This window comes from Peromyscus maniculatus, chromosome 21 (assembly GCF_049852395.1).
Source record: "Peromyscus maniculatus bairdii isolate BWxNUB_F1_BW_parent chromosome 21, HU_Pman_BW_mat_3.1, whole genome shotgun sequence".
Lineage (NCBI taxonomy): Eukaryota > Metazoa > Chordata > Mammalia > Rodentia > Cricetidae > Peromyscus > Peromyscus maniculatus.
In genome coordinates this window covers 34,302,987-34,325,197 of record NC_134872.1, presented here as the reverse complement: position 1 = coordinate 34,325,197, position 22,211 = coordinate 34,302,987, and the positions used below count along the sequence as shown (strand labels likewise).

General features: G+C 37.9%; 1 non-coding gene across 1 annotated transcript; it reads left to right on the top strand.

Annotated features, from left to right (window-relative positions):
• Nucleotides 1–754: 754 nt before the first annotated feature.
• Nucleotides 755–857, top strand: LOC121824932 (U6 spliceosomal RNA). The gene has a single exon (XR_006066927.2). It is a non-coding gene; the product is annotated as a U6 spliceosomal RNA (small nuclear RNA).
• Nucleotides 858–22,211: the final 21,354 nt, after the last annotated feature.

Genomic DNA, 22,211 nt, shown 5'->3' with positions numbered 1-22,211 from the left:
ATGCAACCACAGACATAGAACTGACATGAAAGATGAGTCTTACTTCAGATGAAAGGAGCCAGTAAATGGCCACATAGGGGGAATAGGGAGCCTGAATGATGCTACAAACACAATTTTAAAAGCAATTCAAGGTCAATAACTAAGCAGAGTTAGCTATATTGAATTTAGGTAGAGAAAGGAGACAGAACTTGGGGGTTGGAAACACAGGTAAGGATTTGAGCTTTGGGCATCAAGTGATTGCATCTAGTTATGTTCATAATCCTCCTGGTGACTGAGTCCCAGCATGAAAAGATGCAGGTTATGAACCTGTTGGACATATAAAGTCTGAGATATCCACAGAAACAGATCACACTGTCTGTCCCACGGGAGACCATCTTTAGGTAGATGATCGTGTTTGGATCTGAATTGCCAAAGCAAGTTCTTTGAAGTTATTTCTCTTGAGGGTATTTGGCAATATCTGATATTTTTTTCATAACTGGAAGACATTTCTGGCTTCTTGAGCATACATGGCATGGATGCTACTGAGAATTCTTCTGTGTACATTACAGCCCTTCAAGACAAAGAATTACACTGCTCAAAATTCAGATAGTGCCAAGGTCAAGAAACCTTATCATAGTCTCTAAACGGCTGATTGCACTTGAAGCTCTGTCAGTCAAATAGATCACCTACAACCAGAGTGAACAGGATTCCAAGTTGTAAGAAGCTCAGCTCCCCAAGTTGGATGAATGAGGAAAGCTTCAAAAAGGAAACAGATGTTCTTTTAGCAGCACATACACTAAGGGTGGACTGATACACAGAAGACTAGCCTAGCCCCTGCACAAGTATGCATGCAGACTTGTGAAGTGTATAATTTGGCAGGAGCTTAGTGGCATGGCTTAGTGGCTAAAGGCACTTGCTGTTAAACCTGTAAATCTAAGATCAATCCCCAGGACCCACATAATAGAAAGAACCAATTTCTACACGCTGCCCTGATATCCTCACTCATATTGAGGCATGCACATGCACCCATAAATATGCACAAGATAAGTAAATCATAAGTAAATAACTGTAAAAAAAACCTATTTTTAAAGAATTACTAGGAGGTGTGCTTGGACAAACCAGCCTCCTTAGGCTTCACTAAAATTGTGTCAGCTCTCTACTATTGGTGTAGCACGTGGGCTTACTTACTTAGCTTACTATCTGATGGTAATAAACTCAGACTGTCTCACAGATTGGGTAAGTCTAGGATCTTAGTACTTCTGGCCTAGGTCACTGTGCTTATGGGCCTTTATAAGTTTGAAAATACCTTGTTTGTTGGTGTCACAAACATCTCAACATTCAACAAGAGATGATAGAAATGTTAGAAACTCACTCATGTGGACACTGTACGAACCTTGTGACCTATTAACTGGCAGCTTCACATAAAAGCCAAGCACAGAAGCTTGCATTTGTCACCTCAAAGCTGGGTGTGAGGAACCAGAAACAAGCACATCATTGGAGCTCAATGGCCAGCTGATCTAGACAAACTAATGGACCTGAGCAAAATAACTGGTCTTAAAACATAAAGTGGAGGGCAATAAAAAAAGAGAGCCTGATGGTGGTGATATATGCCTTTAATTCCAGCACTCAGGAGGCAGAGGCAGAAGGAGCTCTGAGTTTGAAGCCAGCCTGGTCTACAGAGTTAATTTTAGGACAACAAAGGCTACACAGAGAAATGCTGTCTGAAAATAAACTAAAACATAAAAAAAAATAATTTAATTTAATTAAGTTGAAGTCAACTACTGGCTTCTACACACACACAGACACACAGACACACACACAGACACACACACACACACACACACACTACACTGAACATGTCTCAGTGACTTATAGACCTCTAGTTAGATCACAATTTTTAAAGCCTCCCTTCCCAATTTCCTATACCTCCATGGGATGAGGCTCTGTTGGACACTGGATATCTGACCCGTGACAAGAAAGAACAAGGCACCATCCACACAGGCCTCTCACACCGTGGTTACCTCTGTCCCTTGCATCCACCTATCATGTATTAGAAAAGAATGCTAACTCCAACCCACACTCAGGGAGAGAAAAAGTAGACTATGTGTCTTGGAGACTCTATCTCTCTGCTAAGTGTTTTTTCCCCCTTGGGAGTCAATGTTTGACATCTGGCCAACCAATGTGTTGACTCAGCTGGGGTAAGATGTGACCTCTCAACAGTCTAAACAGCAAAGTGCCTAGGTGTATAAGTATGCAGGCTTGGTCTTAGAGCATTGGTTCTCAACCTTCCTAATACTGTGATGTTTTAATTCAGTTCCTCATGTAGTGGTGACTCCCAACCATAAAATTATTTCATTGCTACTTCATAACTGTAATTTTGCTACTGTTATGAATTGAAATGTAAATATTTAATATGCAGGATATCTGATATGCAACATCCAAAGGGGTCGAGACCCACAGGCTGATAACCACTGTCGTAGTTTCTTAGAGATAAAGTAGTTTATTCCATCTCTAACATAAGTCCTTGAAGAAAGTGTAGATTGGGGACTGTGTGTCCAAAATACAAACAAAAGAAATCAGTCAGCTCTTTCAGTAAGGAGCTAACCCATTATATCCACAGCTCTTCACTCTCTATGGTCAGTATTAATTAGGTTTTCCATGAGAAGTTGGCTTCTGGTATCAGTGATTTTTGCTAGGAGAAACTGGTAACAGTGCCTTACTTTGGTAGTAACAGTTAGTTTATCAAGGTCTAATGAAAGCTCTCAATCTGGACTGCTTGAATTTGCATCTTTTTAACTCTCTATTTGAACTTTGATCTCTCTTCAGGACCCCAACCACAGATATGTGGGATTTGCTGGAGCTCTTCTGTTACTTCTCCATATAGCTATATGGAATGAATCATTTTTTTCTACTTTCCACTTGAAAAAAAACCCAACAAAACAGATGAATAACGGCTTGATTTTTTTTTCCTGGAATATTAACTTATTGTTGTCCTTATCTTCTAGAGTAATTTTCTTTGTGCCCAACACTATAGATTTTATTTACTTCAAAAATTCTTTGTTAGTAAATGACATTGTACTTTGTTATTCAATTGCTTCCAGTCAGTTTTAAAGCTTTTTCTTCTCCCTGGACTTCAGTATCTGAAATCAGCTTGAATCATTGTTAGACTAGATGAGTTTGAACTGTGCCTTACTCACAAACAGTGATAATTATCACTTGATAGGCACTGACTACTCAACCCACATTATTCCCCTTAGAACTTCATGCTTGGGGAATATTGGAGAGTTGGTATACTGGTATTGGTATTCTGATTTGTATGGAAAAGACTTCATCAAAAACAACAACTTGCAGGGGAAGTGGACTATGATGTTGTCATCCATGCTGATTGATATGCCCACAAGGATCCCTATCTTTCCACTGAAATAAACTTCCTCCTGGACTAACATGTCAACCCCCAAGCATGCCAGGCTGAGTATAGGCATAGGCTTGTGGCATCTCAAGGGCTTGCCATAGAAGTGTATTTCAATCACATATACTGACCATGTGCCACTTATTTTTGAAATACAACATGATATTGGCTCTGTTTTCCCCCAATCTCTACAGGCTACACAAGTGGTTGTTCAGCTTCCTCATGGAGTCTCGGGTGACCAACTGTAATGGAGTCCAGTCAAGGGCATCATTCTGTCTCTGCGTTACATTCTCAATAGCGGACCATTGTCTACTACTTCATTTCCTTGGGTCAATGTTAAAAGCAGTAACATATGATAGAGGGCAAAACTATTTCAGAATTTTTAAGTTAAAAAAAAAAAACCCTAAAATCAAATTACATGTCTCTACCAGAAAGTAAGCCAACACCATCAGTATTACATCATTCCAAAAGGGACTCATACTAGAGTAATCACCATTGAAGTATGAGGAATTACAAACTCCTCTCTTACTGGAATATAAAATAATCTCTTTGAAAGAAGCAGTTATCTCATTATTATCTTATAGTGCAACAATACACAGACCCAGGAAAGAAGTCGTGTGTATTGAAGACCCAGCATAGTTTAAGATTGATGCTGGAAATGACTCATTTTGTTAAGTGCTGCTATTAACTAAGTGAAATGTACATCAGCAACTGAAAGCCTTGCAGCTTTCAGAAAGTCCAAACCTGAACAAAGAAATCATGTTTCTAAGTATCAATCACTGGTGAGATGAAAGCTGTCCTGGATGCTAGTAACCCTGAGTTATCAAATGTTGCCATGAACTGCATTTCCATGATGTACATGGCTGATTGTATGGCTCATGTCTGGATGCCATAAATAGGATTAAATTGAAAGTCCTAAGGCAAAGTCATCATAGGAGATCTGTCTAACTGAAGATACGGTTTCAGTCTCACCAAGGATATGCATTCACTAAGTTTGGTCTATTTAACTTTAATTTCCTCAACAAGTCGGTTCTTCTATGTTGTATGTGCCTTCATCTTTTACTGGGTGGCGTCTAAGAGACAGTGATGAACTTTGTTAATCATAGATGATTTTAAAGCAAACACGTGACCTTAACAATCCCACAAGTCTATAGTCTGGTCCCAGTCTCTGAGAGTTTGTTTGAACAAATTTTTTTCAGAGCAACTTGGAGCCTGCAAAGGCTTGGAATGGCACAAAGATATTAAATCCTTGAAATCACTCAAGATTGGTGAACAAAATGTAAGATCTAGCATTCCTGGCACCCACTCTGCAATTTTGACCCATATTCCATCCCATTCCTCTGTCTGATCTGCCTAGTGAGCAGCTGTCAGGCATTGTACAAAACCATCCTCTCCCTGCTAAAAATACACAGAAAGGAAGAGAAGGAGATGATGCAGAGCGCTGTGCTGTGCTGTGCATCCAGGTGCTCCATTCAGTCTCTGGTCTATAATTAGTCTTGACACATTCCAGTTGCCATTAAGTTTGCTGACTCTTTAGCACAACACAGGAGTCAGTATGTGGGGTGGGGCTGAGCATCATTCCCCATGCAAGATCCAAAAGACAAGGTCATTCAGCAGAGTAAAAATGGGCTTACAGAGCTGGAGGCTGTGATGGTTTCTTAAGCTACCAAAACATCCTTGGTCAAACACATTGTTGCAGTTAGAATTTTCCTAGAAGACTCCAAAAAAAGAGCAAGTTGGAAAAGTATCACATTCATTGTATAAAAATAAGATTTTCTTCTAATATAGACTCCAAACTTTGCTCTTCTATTTAAAGTAAGAATTGGTACCCAGTTCCCTTATTCAATACTATATAACTCCTTAAAAAAGGAGATGTAGAGATTCACGTGATGAAATATGAATAGTTGACTCTTGCCATAATAGTTCTCCAATTTATTGTGAAATTGATTTTCATCTTTTACATAAAATCCCTGTATATAATTATGGGATAGGCTGTGATATTTAAATGCATGTATGGTGGTAGTGTTGGAGGAAGGTAGCTGGCACAATCATTACTTAACATTTATTATCTTTGTTTTAGGAATATTCAAAATCTTGTCTACTTTTTTTGAAATATATAATAAAATACTAAAAGTATTATTAGATCTATTTTCAAAGTACTTTAAAAATAAATTTTCATATATAGTATAATACACAGTAACTCATAAAATGTTAGTTTGGGCTGCACAGATTTAAAAATATATTTAAACAATGTTTGAAACTTGTAAAATATCTCCCATTAAACTCATTATATGTAAAGTAAGAAAGTGTCATAAACTACCTACAATATTTTGTACAGACTCATGACAGTGTGTGATGATTTTGAAGGTAACCAAGACCACATAGAATAGAAATGATGAAGATGACATGACACACTCAAAAAAGAGATTGAAATTGAGAAATATTGTTTGGGATGTTGAACTCTGCCAACCAGCAACTCAAAGGGCACATCCCCAAGCCTGCACTGGGTTTTTTGCTAAACAGCATGCTTTTCTTAGAGAGAATATTGTCACCCCAACTGGTATATATATATATATATATATATATATATATATATATATATATATATAAGATTATATTTCCCTATAGCTTTTTCAGATACCCTTAATGCTATTTATCCCAACTATCCCCCTCTATGTCATTCTTCCTCCCCATTTCCAGTCAGAGCTCCCACTCTGTGCCCCATTTTTCCACTTGTTAGCACTGTGCCTTAGTAGTCCCCTCTACAGATCCCCTTCTACCTCCTTTACATGACCCCTTTTACTCTCCCCGGTGTCTGTAGCTACTTTAGATTATGTACTCACACCTGAAGGCGTGGAGGTAGGACGCACACATAATAAAGAACATGTAGTGTTTACCCTTCTAGGTCTTGGTTACCTTACTCAATATAATAGTTTCTAGGTCTACACACTTACCTGTAAATTTCAGGATTTCACTTTTCTTTATAGCTAAATAGAATTCCATAGGATATGTGGACCACATACCAAAAAAAAAAAGAGCGAGAATGAGGAAAAAAAAGACATGAAAGTAGAAGCAGTGCTTGCAGAGATGAAGTAGAGATTCACTGGGAAAAATAGAAAAATGAGAGAAGAGAGGACAGCAAGAGGATATGAGCAAAGTTCATTTTGGTGTGTGTGTGTGTGTGTGTGTGTGTGTGTGTGTGTGTGTGTGTGTGTGTGTGCGTGTAGAATTGTGAAAGAAAAATTAAAATGTTTATTTTAAAACTTTTCTCTCTGATCCTAAAGAGCTTAATTAAATCCCAAATGCCTGTAGGTCTTTCTGTATTTTGGATTAGAATTTACATTTCTGTTTCCCTTTTTTATTTTCTCAGAGTGCCTATCATTTCCTATAAATAATTCATATTTAATAGTAATACATTATCTTTGAATCTGTACTAGGAGGTTCCAAACTTGCTAGACTCAACCAAGAAAATTAAAAACTTCAAAAATAATCTTGCCTCGGTTCCAAGTTTAAAGATTCTAATTTAGTCTCAAATATGGTCTGGGCTTTTAAATTTAAAAAAATTCTAAATGATTCCAATGGACATATTTGGAAACAATTGAGCCAATGCCCTAGGGATGAAAAGCAACTATCTCTCAATGTACACTAATATGTCACATACAAACTATGTGTGGCGACCCTTAGAAAGACTGTATTCAGAAGCCAACACCTGTGGTGGCTCCTACAAGATTCCTCTAGCCTGTCTGTAGTTGTATTCAACACCTAAGATGATATTAATAATCATAAAGTATGGGAGAAATGATCTTTCATGAATGAGGATGACTCTGTTATCCCCATAACATGTGAGTTTACAGGAAACATTGCAGATAACACTTCTTGTGCATTTAAGAAGTTAACCTAAGTGTCTGTAACTCTCAGGAAGGTATTTGAGGTCTCGGGATCATGTTGAATGCTGTGTATAAACACTGGTTAGGGAATTCATGCATATCTCCATCCATTTGGAATACCAATAAAATCTACTTTCAGAATACTATTATATCTATGGGAAGTAAAATGTACAAACAAGGTATTCCTCCTCCTATAGTACTCCCAAGGGTGGTCAACATTAGAATTGCACACACCGCTGTCAAACATTTATCAAAAGCTGGGAAGCAGGGGAGAAAAGCAAGTTCCAAGTGTAGTTCATAAGAGTGTACAGTAGGGTTGGGCTGAAGAATCGCTCAGTGGATAAATACACTGTTGACACACCTGATGGCCTGAGGTTGATCCCAGGGACCATCATGGTGATGGTGAAGAAGAGAATTGGCACCCCCAAGTTGTCCTCTGACTACTACATGTGCACTATGGTGTCAGCACACCACACACACAAGAACAAACAAACAAACAAATAAAACAAATGTAACAGAAATGTTTTCAAAAGAAGAGAGGTTCACGAGGAAGATGTAAATCGATGCTGTCAATAGCAAAATAAAAATTAGTGATGAAATGTTACTGGGAACAAAGATAGGGTGACACTTTCCACCCCAGGTTTTTATATTTTATTTTTCTAGAATCCACTCTCAAGAACTAAGGACTTATTTATTCATCCTATTGACAGTTGAAGAACATTTATGGTTTCTGGTTTCTTTCATAAATAAATATCCTTTAGTTATTTGCATTGCTTTTTAAATTTATTTTAATTATGTGAACATATGTGTCTTGTGAGGTATACACGTGAGGACAGTTGCCAGCCAAGTCCAGAATTTCCAGGACCTAGAGATACAAGTGGTTGTGTGACCAGTCCAACAAAAATGCTAGGAGCTAACCTTGGGTCCTCTCCAAAAGCAATGTGTGCTGAGCCATTTATCCTGACCCCAACATGTCAGGTTTTGTATAAGGATGGATTTCCGTGTCTTGTGGGTCAAAAACTAGGAAAATGCCTACTGTGGACTTTTGACTTTTTTAATGAGGTTCACCTGTTTTCTGCTTTTAGGTCATTTTGTTTCGTCATCGGATATATGGGTATTTTCTCCAGTTCTATAAACTGTCTCTTTACTTTTGATTTGACACATCTATTTCTGCCCTCATTTCCTGTGTTTCACAGATCAATCAAAACATACTTCATCAAAACCAAGGCTGGCAGCCTTTTTCCAGGATACATTCTTTTGTATTTTTAATAATCTAATGTCTTGAATTCATTTTGAGTTAATTTTATACAGTGTCTAAGAAATGACCAAATTCATTCTTTGTACAGTGAATATTCATTTTTCCAAATTTATTGAATCTATCAATAAATTATAAAAATGGACTGCCCTTTCTTAATTCTGTGTTCCTAACTTTTTAAAGGTCACTTCACTGTATATGTGAACGCTTAGCTCTGGGCTCTGTGTTCTGTCCCTTGTACCACGTTTCTGTTTGCGAGAGAATCCCATGAGCCTTTGTTTTCTACAGTGGAATCAGGACCTTTCTTTGAGGGGTTGAAAAGGGATTGATTCATGACTCAGTACCTTTCCTTGTCACTGGCTTGCCAAGACTCTCAGTTTCTTCTTCATTGATCTGTGAGTCTAGTAACACACCCATTTCACTGGGTTCTCCAGTCCTTCAGTATAAAATAATTTTCTTGCACAATTTCTGGACTTGGTGATCACAGTATTTCTTTTGTTCATTATTCAGTTTGTTCTCTTTGTGTTAATCCAGGTAAGGGTACAAGGATTTCGTTTATCATTTAAAAACAAGCCTCCACTTGCTTTTTTCTATTGATTTTCTATTGGTTTATCTTGTTTATTGATGTGAGACATTTGTGACCATTTTCACCCGTGTCTGTTCGGTTTTTACATTATGCGTGATGCGAGCATTTCTTGCTATAAACGTCCCCCTCTAGGCCCGCGTTTTCTGTACCCAACACATTTTAGTGCGCTGTAAATCTGTTTTAATTTGACTCGATACTTTGAAAATCTCTCCTTTAACTTCTTTGCTCATCAGTTGTCTGGGAGAATGCTGCTTAATTCCCATGCATTCTGAATTTCCTGAAATTCTTTGGATTATTGATTCCCAATTTCACGCCACTCTGGACAGAAGCAATGCTTTGCAGAATTTGTGGTATGCTCACTATGACTTGCTTTGTGAGCTCATGGGTTCTATACTCAGGAAGTTTCCGTGTGCACATGAGAACACTTTGTCCTGCTGTTGTGAGAGGGGGCATCTTCTGCGCATATCTGTCAAATCCATTTGACCTGAGATGGAGTAATCCACCATCTCCTTGTTGATTGTCCTTTCTGGAAAATAAGTCTATGACTTAAAGTGGAGTATTGAAATCCCTTACTGTTATCGTATTGTAGTTAGCAACATGGTTTAGCACTGTCATGCTTGCATTGAACTGATTACTGATCACAGGTGGACCACAGATAGTCAATCGGAGAATGCCTTCCCAAATTGACATTTTTATTCTGATTTTGCACCCAACTTGCAACACTGCATTTGAATTAAAGTGTTGAATTTTGCTTGCTCTCAAGCCTGATGGATGGTTTTCCTTTGCTTGCTTGTTGGTTTGTTTTGAAACAAGGTCTCTCTACTCAATCCTACTGCCTGTGCTTCCCAAGTGCTGGGACTGCATATGTGTGAGGTGTCACCCTGCTCAGGCCTTCTTGCTTTTGCACTAGACTGCATCATCTGATTTCCTGGTTTTTCAACCCTTTGTACTTTAAATTATAAAATACTTGATTATTCAGGTGCTTGACATTGTCACCTACACATATCGACATATGTCAACCTCCATAATCATATGAGCCAGTTCCATTGATTAATTAATTATTGATTTCTATTAGTTTTTATTAGCAACCCTAACAAATGCAGACCATGTTTTCAGTCTGTTAATGTTTAAACATCTATAATTATGGGTCATGCCATATCTACATTCTATATTATGATTTACTTTTGAAATTGTGTACTATTTTATCTAATTTTCATTCTTTTATTTCTCTCTTTCCTTGTTTTGGAGTAGAAATATAATGAATGTATTTATTTGTGTTTTTGTTGTTTTGTTTGAAGTACTGGCAATTGAACTGAGGGCCTTGAAGATACGAGGCAATCAGCCACTGAACTAAAGTCCTGGTCCAGTGCGATGGTTTTCAGCATTCTGTTTCAATTGACATGTTGGTTTATAATATCTCATTTTTATTTTTTTAGTGATTGATTCAAGTTTTTTAAATTTTATAGCTGGTGTTTTATTTAATACTTTTAATTTAAAAATATGCATGTACACAATAAAATTTGACCATATCTATAGCTCCAATTTCTTTCCTTCACCCTCTTCCGGTTTCCCCAACCTGTTCCCCTCCCAATTTCATGTGTTCTTGTTGGTGTTTTGTTTTGTTTTTCTCTGAACTTGGTGTTTTGCATTTTCCTTGCAGTAAAAGACTTACTCCAGCATGCATAGTTTCAGTACAAGCATGTATCCCCATGAATTGAGGTTTTTCTTTTCCTTCATATGTCATATAATACTGAATTATACCTGGACATTTTAAATGTAATATTATGAAACTCTGTCTTCTTTAAATCTTTGGTAAATGATAAAAGTTAACTTTTTTTCATGAACTTGGTGAATTGCAATTTGGAGATTCCAAAGGACCTTCTTAGTAATACTGTCCAACTAATTAAAATTTTCAAACACGGTATTTCACAGATCTGACTGAGTGATTGCTCCCTGGTGGCCTTTCTAGAACCTGAATGGTAGCCTTGGATTTTGTTGTCAAGTTCTTGCTGTGCTGTTCAGGGTTAGGTCCTATACCTACAGCTCAGAAGTATGTTTGGGGAAAATAATCCCATGGGATATCATTGCACATGTTGGACTTGTTCTTGTACTGTGGCATATGCACAGACACAGCACCAATAAATGGATGTCACAGTGGGCCAAAGGCCCCATGATGAAACTTACCACAACCATGAAACTCTTTTGTATTTTCCATCTGTTTTTAACTATACTCAGTAAGGTAGAGTCAGTCCAGTGTGTGCTGTAAGTCTTGCCCATAAAACGAATCATCCAAATATTCTACTTCTAATAACATACATTAATTTTTTATCTTTAGAAATTTATTTTCAATGTTTTTAGTTCTTCAAGGGTGGTAAATCTTCCCTGTCAACTTGACTGGGTTTCAAATCACCCCGGAGAAACCCTTCTAGGAATATTTAGAAAGTTGTCAGAGAGGTTCATCAGAAGAGGGAATATCTACCCTCATTATGAAGAAAGCCATTCTATGGGCTAGGGTCCCAGACTGAAAAAAGGAAAAGATAGCAGGTACTAGTGTTCGTCTGTCTCCCTGCAGATGTAAGGTGACTATCCACCTCCTACCCTCACTGCTATGCCTCCCTGCCATGATGGACATGCTGGCAAACTGTGAACAAATGTAATCTCTTCCTTCCCAAAGGTAATATTGTCAGGTATTTTGCCAAAGAAAAATGCATAGATTACAATGATAATAATTTTATAGATTATCTTCTGATTCTATCACCTGAGAATCCCCTGGGTATATTTCTACTGATTCTTTTACTCATCATTCATAGGACATTATCACTCAACTCTTTGAATTTTTTTTTTTGTAACTTAAAGTTTGGTACCTAACATTGATAAACTTACTTGGATGCTAGAAGCTTTTGTATGATTGTAATGATGTTTGATCTTTGTCTTTATTTTCAATAAATACTTAAATTTTTTGTAGCTTGCTTATCAGCTTTGATTGACATGAGGAAAGCTCGTTACTTTATAGTTAAATATACTCTATTGCTAAAGTTCCAAAGTTCCATCCTTTGATTCTTACTAATAATGTCACTACAACATTCCTAGACACATGAATCCTGGAAGCTGTTCTTCTCATATTTTCAGGTATTTTTAATTCCAATTTTCTCAGAGCTTACTCACATTGCATACTAATAATAAATAGCTAAGACTTGCCAGGAACTTCTGGAGACTCTGTCTGTTTCTCTCCCATCTTCTATCATCTATCTATCTATCTATCTATCTATCTATCTATCTATCTATCTATCTATCTATCTATCTATCTATCTATCTATCCATCCATCCATCCACCCACCCACCCACCCACCCACCCACCCACCCACCCACCCATCTATCTATCTATCTATCTATCTATCTATCTATCTATCTATCTATCTATCTCTATCTATCAACCATCTATACATTATCTATCTATGTATCAATCATCTATCTATGGATCAATCATCTATATATCATGTATCTATGGATCAATCATCTATCTATCTATTTACCTATCATCTCTCTATCTTATCTATCTGTCTGTCTGTCTGTCTGTCTATCGTCAATCTATCTATCTCTTGTCTTTAGTTTTTTACCTTCTTTAAAGCTTTCTCATGTCTGTTGCTGGGCCTTATGAACTCTAGCTGCCATCATTTTCCTAAACTCCCAGCTTTGCCTCAACCATTGAGGGAGCCTCTTAGATTCTGCCTATGTCCCTCTTGTTTACATTGAAGCTTGAAAGTGTTCTCCAGGAACCGGGGATGCAGGATTCACATGTGCTCATCTTGGTCCCTTACCTCAGGAATTGTTATCCTGTGCTAGCTGATGTCCACTGTCTGAAAATCATTGTTCAATACCTTTAATTCTGTTTCTTCAGTAGTCTCAAGGAAAGAGTTGATCTCTGTAACTCATCTCATTTGAAAACAGAAGCCCCAAATGTTGTTTTTTATTAATTGCCCAATTTTTCTTGTGCTTTCGATTTGCAAATTTTCTACTGATACTTTTATAACTCTTATCCCGATCTTGACTTACATTACACAAGATGATCTCTTCCAAAATGATGATGAATCTTATCTACCTAACAATGATTTTATTGATTAAGGCTTTGTCTTTTGCTTCATTTTTGTTGCTGTTCAATGTAGGGATTCAGGTGATGTTTTCGGGGTTTTTCCAGTCAAACTGAATGTTCAAAAGTTTAAAACTACAACACTTACAAAAATAACAATAATAACAAGTGTTTATATATGTATCTTGATGGCTTTAGCTCAGGTCCTTTCCTGGGCAATTTTAAGCCAATTAGCTTATTCCACTATGCATTGCAAACCAACGTCTCTAAGAGAAACCAGATTCAGCACATGAGAAACTATTACGTAGCTGTCACTATCCAGTGCCCAGACTTGAGCCCAGGTCTGATTTAGCTGAAGCTCACACTCCTGCCTCTTGGGAACTGGGAGTTGACAGAAGAAAGGAAGCAAGTTTGGGCTTTAAGTAAGTTCTTACTATAAAGGCTTAATACTAAATCTGCATTGTCACCACACAAAAAAGTAAAGTGACACCTCTGAGGCTGCTGTCCTCTGCATGGGGCGCGCCATGCGCATGGCCAGACACAGAGCACCCCAGCTGCCTCATTCCTGCTGCTTTCCCTGTCCTCTCTCCAGGAAGCCCTGTGAATGATTCCTATTCACTCTTCTCTGGAGTCCACGGTATAGAAGCAGCTCCAAGGAAGCATTCAACAAATGCTTATTGAATAGAGGAATGTGTCCAGTCCACTAAGCTAAAGCCCATTCATACTTTGTTACACATAAAGTAGAGAAATGGAAAAGAAATTATTTTCTTTATAAGAAATGGGTATACTAAAAAGAGCACATAAAATAAAATAAATATAAATTGATTTGGAATTCAAGAAAGATTAAATATAAACTTTCTATAACTTAGTCAAATTAGTATGTAAAATTCTCCCTAAATCCAAAGGAGAATATTTTTTTTCCTTTTCAATTGAATAATCCCTCTTGACACACACACACAAGCTCTAATCCTTTAGCTGCCTGTCCCCTAACTACGTACGTCCACATACCCATCCAAACACTGTGCCGTTCCTAAGATTTACCAGCAGAGATTCTTAACTGCTTATAAATTGAAAGCTTCAGAATTAATGCAAGGATTATAAATGGACTGTGAATTCTCTCAACGTTATTTATAAAGTATTGTGTATATATACATTTTTCTTGGCAGAAGTATAATAGTTTTTATGTTTTCTGGGGGATGTATGATTCCAAAACGTTGAAGAGTCCATGAATTATCTCTTAAGCAGTCCGCCCTTCGCTTTTGGCACAAAAGAGAAAACAATGGAAGAATAGAAGACTGAAGAAAGGAAGGACAAGAAGGAGGAGGGGAGGAGGAGAAGAGGGAAAGAGGGAGTAAGTTCAAAAGGAACGTGCTGCATTTTCTCTCTAGTGTGCTGCTTTCTTTCCTCAGTTCCCTTCTGCCTAAACCATGCCACCAAAACAGTTCTGCCAAATGTGACCTCTATTCTGAAATACAAAAGATATCCTTCCTCAAAGTCAAATAGATGTGAACCTCAGGGGGTTGGGGGTTATTTCGAAACAAATGGACGGATGGGATTGTTACTTAGGCATGTGTAATAGGAACCTTGACATCTCTTGCATACTTCAGGAACACATGAGGGTGTGGCAGGTGGCTCCATGCTTAACTGTGCTTCCTGTGCAATATGCGGGCCTGAGTTTGGATCCCCAGTCCCATGTCAAATGGAAGCTTGCTTGTGTGCTTTTATAAGCCAAGTGGTAAAGGGGGCAAAATCAAGTAGGTCCTGGGGTCTTTCTGGCCAGCCAGCCTGGCTGAAATGCGACAAACTTCAGGTTCAGGGAGATATGATAGGACACTTGACATTCTTTCTGGTCTCCACATGCACACACATACATGTTCACACTATGTACAAAGGATGAATGGAATGATAAGAATTTTATCCAGAAAATAAGAGATTATGTAAGGTGCTTGAGAAGGAGGCTTATTGGCACCAGTTGTATCCTTGAGGGCCTAACAACATCTGCTTGGGTAAAGGGCAACCTTTGGTAGCTGGAATTATCTGAAAAACATAGCAAGTCTTGTCCTTACTGTGGCATTGGCTTTGCAGACATTTTCTGGGTAGCCTGCATGGTCTTATGATATTCTGTATTGGAAGTCTCAAAAGCAACAAGACCAAGCAACTGTACTCTAATCCTTGGAAGACTTGAGTCAAAATAAATCTTTTTTTTTTTTCTTAAAAGATTCTTCACTTGGATATCTTGTAGAAATGGAAAGCTGAGGAGCACCTGTGTTCATTGTGGTTGAGCTTGCTGATGGCTACTGCTTTTACATGTACATGCATATGTTATTAGATTATCTCTTGATCTTGGAACAAATCTCACCTACTCAGAGAAGAATAGACAGCCCTCGCCGGGCCGGTGGTGGCGCACGCCTTTAATCCCAGCACTCGGGAGGCAGAGCCAGATGGATCTCTGTGAGTTCGAGGCCAGCCTGGGCTACCAAGTGAGTTCCAGAAAAAGGCGCAAAGCTCCACAGAGAAATCCTGTCTTGAAAAAACCAAAAAAAAAAAAAAAAAAAGAATAGACATCCCTCATGGATATCCCCCATGGAACACTTCACCCCAGGTCCTTATACTCCTGGCCTTTTATTACACCTGGGCATGTTCTTTCAAAGTTTGCTTTGGCCACACATTTCCACCCACACCCTATTCCCCACCCAAACCCTGATCTCTAAACATGTCTTACCCTCCACCCATACGCTACCACATACCAACCCTTATCTCCTCCACCCGTATCTAATTAACCTTTTTCTTCATAAACATGTATTATTTCACTTCATTATTCAATTCTTTCATGTTTTCATGAAACTCCTTAAATATAGTTCACTTAAAAGCCTTCTTGTTTGTGGAGGACATTGTTTATGGTAACACTTATCAGAGGGGATTCCTGACTATGACTGACTATAAAGCTGCCTTTATTGTGAAGAGACACCGTGGACAAAACAACTCTTATAAAGAAAGCATTTAATTGGGGGTTTGATGACAGTTTTAGAGTTAATCTATGATCATCAGGGTGGGAAGCAGACAGGCATAGTGATTGAAGAAGGGCTGAGAGCTTTGCATCCTGATCTGCAGGCAGCAGGCAGAGCAAGAGAGACACTGGGCTTGATGTCAGCTCTTGAAATCTCAAAGGCCACCCCCAGTGGCACACCTCCTCCAACAAGGTCACACCTCCTCAGCAAGGCCACACCTCCTAATTCTTCGCAGACAGTTCATCAACTGAGGACTAAGCATTTAAACATGAGTTTATGGGAGTCAGTCTCATCAAACAACAGAGGCTTGCTGCAATAAAATAGAATAGCTGTTACATGCCTCTATCTACAGTGTAGCTGTGCTCACTAGTTCGTCCTGTCTTGCCAGTAAGGGTTTTTACAAATGAATAGCTGTAAGTCACCAGGGCAGCTTGCAGAGTAAGAACACCTTATAGACAGTGCCTGCTCAGTCCCTAGGGAGTGTTTTTATTTTGTACATTTTAGCCATCTTTGAATGTTAACTTCATTCCCCTTACTCCACCAAGCCAGTACTTAGCTTGACATAATTATATGTGCAAAATATTTTAGATACATGAATATTTACTCGAATGTAGAACATTATATAAGTAGAAACAAATACAGTCAATTGCACAATTCAGTACTCACACTCTGAAATAACGTTTTCTCTTTCTGTAATGAATTCTTAAACATACTAAGCCAGAGACTCCTCTGTGATAGAAAAAAAATTACAAAGAAATCTAACATTAACCTGTTAAGGTATATAGTGAAAATACTTTATGGGTTTTTTGAAACACCTATTAAATTCAATGAGAGTGAATGAACATAAAACCAAGTAGAGCTGTGCCAGGTATTTTACAACCTCTTAATTCTGTAGACCCACCTCTGAGCCAGGAGTCTGGTGTCACACACACACACACACACACACACACACACACACACACACACACACACAGAAAGAGAGAGAGAGGGAGAGAGAGAGAGAGAAAGAGAGAGAGAGATTTCAATTTCCAGCAAGTTTTTCCAACTTCTCTTATTCTCTGTGTTTTTATTTTTAATAAACTTTATTTCTTATGTATGTTTGAACTACCACCTTGAATATTTATATAAATCCATACCCTAAAAAGCAAAAATGCAACGTCAACAATTTTAAAGTGCTTCCTGCCTGTCAAAGATGTGTTCATGTTAATAATAGTGTGAGCAGTGAGTAAAATTAGTTAGTTAATCAATTAATAGAAACAAGTGAAAGGATGGAGATATTACTCAGTGAGTAAAGCCCTTACTGTAGAATCATGAGGGGCTGAGTTTAGATCCCCAGCACCCCATGGCATCTTTAACACCAGCACTGGGGAGGCAGAGACAGGTGGATCCTGAGAGCACAGTGGCCAGACAGCCTAGGTAACATGGTGATCTTCTGTTTTAATGAGAGAACCTGAGACCCTGTCTCAAAAGATAAGGAGAAGAATGATTAAAGAAGATAATGGACACTGACCTCTGCTTCCACATGTGTGCACATTGGTGAACATATTTCCATAACACAGACACAGACACACAGACACACACAGACACACACACACACACACACACACACACACACACACACACACACACACACTACTATTACTACTACCACTACATCAAACTAGTGTAAATTCATCCCTAAGTAAAACTGACAATTTAATCATTTTATTCTAAAATTTGGATGTTTCTTGCAAACAATGTTTATAGATTATATAATCATTTTTATTTTATGTGTATGAGTGTTCGCCTGAATGTATGTCTTTGTCCTATATGTGTGCAGTATCCAAGGAATCCCTAAGACTGCAGTTACAGACCATTGTGAGTTACCATATGGTGTTGGAAACAGAACCCAGGTCCTCCACAAGGGCATCCAGTGCTCTCAACTACTGAGAAATCTCTCCAGCCCCAAGAGCTTTTTTTTTAATTTTGATGGAGTTTGTTTTTTATTCAAAATATGATCCAAAATCATGTAATTTGAATTGTACTTTGTGGACATTGTTCTCTCGGAGGTCAGTCTCTCTAGGGATTAGAACAGAGCATAGGTATGATAGTTTTTTTTAGCATAAAGCACTGGCAAGAGTTCCCTTGTCTCTGTCTCTGTACATACTACTGCTCTGCTCTCCTAGAACCACAACACTTTTATCCAGATACTCTTTGCTGCCCAAGGCACATAGCATATGTATAAACAGACCTATCAGGTCTTCATGCAATTAGTGGTATTATTTGTTCATTTTATCTATAAGATGAAGGGAAACATATAGGCCAAAAACATTTGAGACTTTTGTTTCTAATTCTTCTCTGGAAATATTCAGATGTAAAACTCTAGCCACTCTTGTTGTCTCAGTTAGCATTACTATGGCTGTGATAGTAATGACCAAAAGCAACTTGGGGAGGAAAGAGTTTATTTCTGCTCACCATGCTCAGGTCATGCTCCATCGATGAAGAAAGTCAGGGCAGGTACTTTGAGACAGGAGCTGAAAGCAGGGACTGTAAAGGAACACGGCTTACTGACTTGCTCCTTATGATTTGTTCAGCCTACCTTCTAACACAAGTCAAGACACCTGTCCTGGGGGGGGGGGCACCACATATAATCCTGGGACGTGCCTTTCCAAATCAATTACTAATTAAGAAAATGTCCCCATAGGCTTGCCTACTCACCAGCCTTATGTAGGCATTTTCTCAATTAAGTTTCCTTCTTTCCAAATATGTTGAGGTTTGTGTCAAGTAGACAAGCCTCAACCAACACAGGTGTTAAAATTCCTTCTCTTGAAGCGTATACAACTTCTACCCCTCCTCCGAAGGTCCCAATGACAAAATATGGTCAAAGTCCATGAAGGGGAGCCAATGAGCTTATTAGAACTTATAGAGCAATGAGTGATTCCTGAGCTTTAGAAGAGGGGATATAGTACAGATGTTTCCTTTAGGACAGAGCATTCTGCTGTCAATCTCTGTACTGGGGCCAGTTGTGGACCCCTGTGTCAGACACCATCTGCTGAAAATATAATCTTTTCAAATGAGGACAGAGAGATGCCTTTAGCTATGGATATACTAATAACTCATTAGGAGTTGCTTCAATATGCCCTTTTAGCAACATAATAGTAGCAGGTACTTTCCTAGGGCCTATGATCTGTCTAACCATAGATTCTTGACCTGATAATGGTGCAAGGTATGGGTTTCCTCTTAGGGAATGAGATTTAAAACTAATGAAGAAGTGGGTGGTTACTCCCATACCATTCATGCCATAATTAAATGTTTCGGCATGTCTTGCTGAGACAGTCGTTATTGTATCTCGCAGGGATCATAGTTGGGTATAACTGATTATTACTCTTCTCCTCTGGTATCGTGCATAGCATCTTCAAGAATTGTGAAAGCTAGCTAGCTGTGATGGAGCTTCCAAGTCAGCACCAGCTCGATTTCTTCACAGCCTTTGACTGAAGTATGTGGTGTCTTCAGTAATTAATTCTCACTATTAAGTTATAGGCTATAATGTTGTGTTCAAGCCCATGGAAGGCCTGCCCCTTTCTGAATAGAAACAGAGGAGGAATGCATAGAAAGGAGGGGTAGATGGGAGGAGGGAAGTGGGGAGGGAATAGGAAGAGAGGAATGAGGGGAAACTGTAGTTGCTATGTAAAATAAATGAAAAAAACATTAATTAAAGAAATAAAAAAGTTGGAGACAGCTGTAAAAAATGTATTGTCTGCATGTAAAAATTCTCAAATAATAAAATATTGTATTAAAAAAAGTTATAGGCTATAACAAAAAGCAACAACAATACCTTGTAATGTTTTGACTGTCTATGGGACCTCAATAGCCGGCCACTCTAAAAGGAGTAACCCATTGTGGCACTATGCTTTTTATTTGTTAGTCTCTGAACTAGAGGAATTGTTGACCTGTTATACAATAATATAATTCCTCTCTCTCTCTCTCTCTCTCTCTCTCTCTCTCTCTCTCTCTCTCTCTCTCTCTCTCTCTCTCTCTCCTCTCTCCTCTCTCTCTCTCTCTCTCTCTCTCTCTCTCTCTCTCTCTCTCTCTCTCTCTCTCTCTCTCTCTCTCTGTGTGTGTGTATGAACCTTCTGTAGTAGGTTTCCATACGTCTTTTTCTAAAATACTTTAGTGTTACTTGTCCTTCCCCATATTCCCTCCTCTACTCTACCTTTTGCTCCCCAACTCCAGGTTAACCTTTCCTATTGCATTTTGAAAGCTCCTCCCCATTTCCCATTGGTAATTTCTTAACCTCCATGGATTCCAAATGAAATACACATATCTGAAGACAAAACACTAACATTCACAGACGAGAGAAAACAAATGTGATGTTTGTCTTTGGGGTATGGGTTACCTTAGAATGATCATTTCCTGCCCCATCATTTACCTGTGGATTTTATAGTTTAATTTTCTTAACACCTGAATAATACAATATCCATTCATTGGTTAATGGAAATCCAGGCTGTTTTCCATTTCTTGATTATTGTGAGTAGAGAATCAATAAACATGGATGAGCAGATATCTCTAAAGTAGGATGTACAGTCCTTTGGGAATATACCCGAGTGGTATAGCTAGATCATACGGTAGTTCTACCTTTAGATTTTTGAGGAACCTCCATGCTAATTGGAGATTGTTTAGGTTTGTTTTGTTTAATTTTTTGAATTCTTTATATATTCTAGATACTAATCCTGTATCAAATGTATAATTGATAAAGATTTCTTTCCAGTCTTTGAGCTGCTCTTTATTCAAGTTCTAGTGTAATTTGCTGTACAGAGAATCTGTAGAGGTCACATTGATTATTTGTCTTAATGCTTGTGCCATTTTTGTCCTTTTCAGAGAATTCTTTGTAACTGAGTTAAAGGGTGTTCTATAATTTCTCATCTATCAGATTCATCACTTCAGGTCTTACATTTGATATCCTTAATACATTTGGAGTTAAGTTTTGTGCAGGGTGAGAGAACTGTGTTTCCTTCTTCTGTATCACAGTCACCCAGTTTGACCAGAAAGTTTTGTTGAAGTTGTATTTTCTCCAGTGGGTATTGTTGACCTCTTTATGAAAACCAGGAGGCTGTAGAAGTGGGACTTATACGTAGGTCCTACTTTCCATTTCACTGATCAAAGAGGATGCTATTATGCAAGTATCATGCTGTTTTTATTACAATAGCTCTGTAGAATAACTAGAAAACCGAGATGGTCACAACTCTAGTAGTTCTGTTGTTGTTGCTTGGAAAGATTTTTACTATCCTGGGTCATTTATATTTCTATGTGACATTTAAGCAATTTTTAAAATTTCTGTGAAGAATATGATTGGAAATCTAATGGAGATTACACTGTTAGTAATTTGCTTTTAGTAGGATCATCATTTTCACAATATTAATGATGCTAATCCATGAACATAGGAGGTCTTTCCATCTTCTAGTATCTTAAATTTTCAGTGCCTTAAGTTTTCATTGTACAGTCTTTCACTTCTTTGGTTATATTTATTCCAATATATTATTATTATTATTATTATTATTATTATTATTATTATTATATGAGGTGATGGTGAATAGTATTGTTTTCTTCATTTCTTTCTGGAGTGTTTGTCATTTGTATAGAGGAAGCTACTGATTTTTGTGTGTTAATTTTGTATCCTGTTACTTTGCTTGGTGTATTTATCAGATGTAAGCATTTCCTGGTGGAGTCTTGTGTATACAATTATACCATCTGCAAATAAGGTGGTTGGACCTCATATTTTTCTAATTGTACCTTTATCTCCTTCCCTTGTCTTACTCTTCTAGCTAAAACTGTAAGAACTATGTTGAACAAGAGTGAGGAGAATTGATATCCTTGTCCTTTTCCTCATTTTAGTGGAAATATTTTGCGTTTTTTTTTTCCATTAGGATGATGTAAGCTATGGCTTTCCTTTATGTTACCTTTATTATATTTAGATATGTCCATTAGAGATAAAAGTGCTATTCTCTCCAGGACTTTTATCAT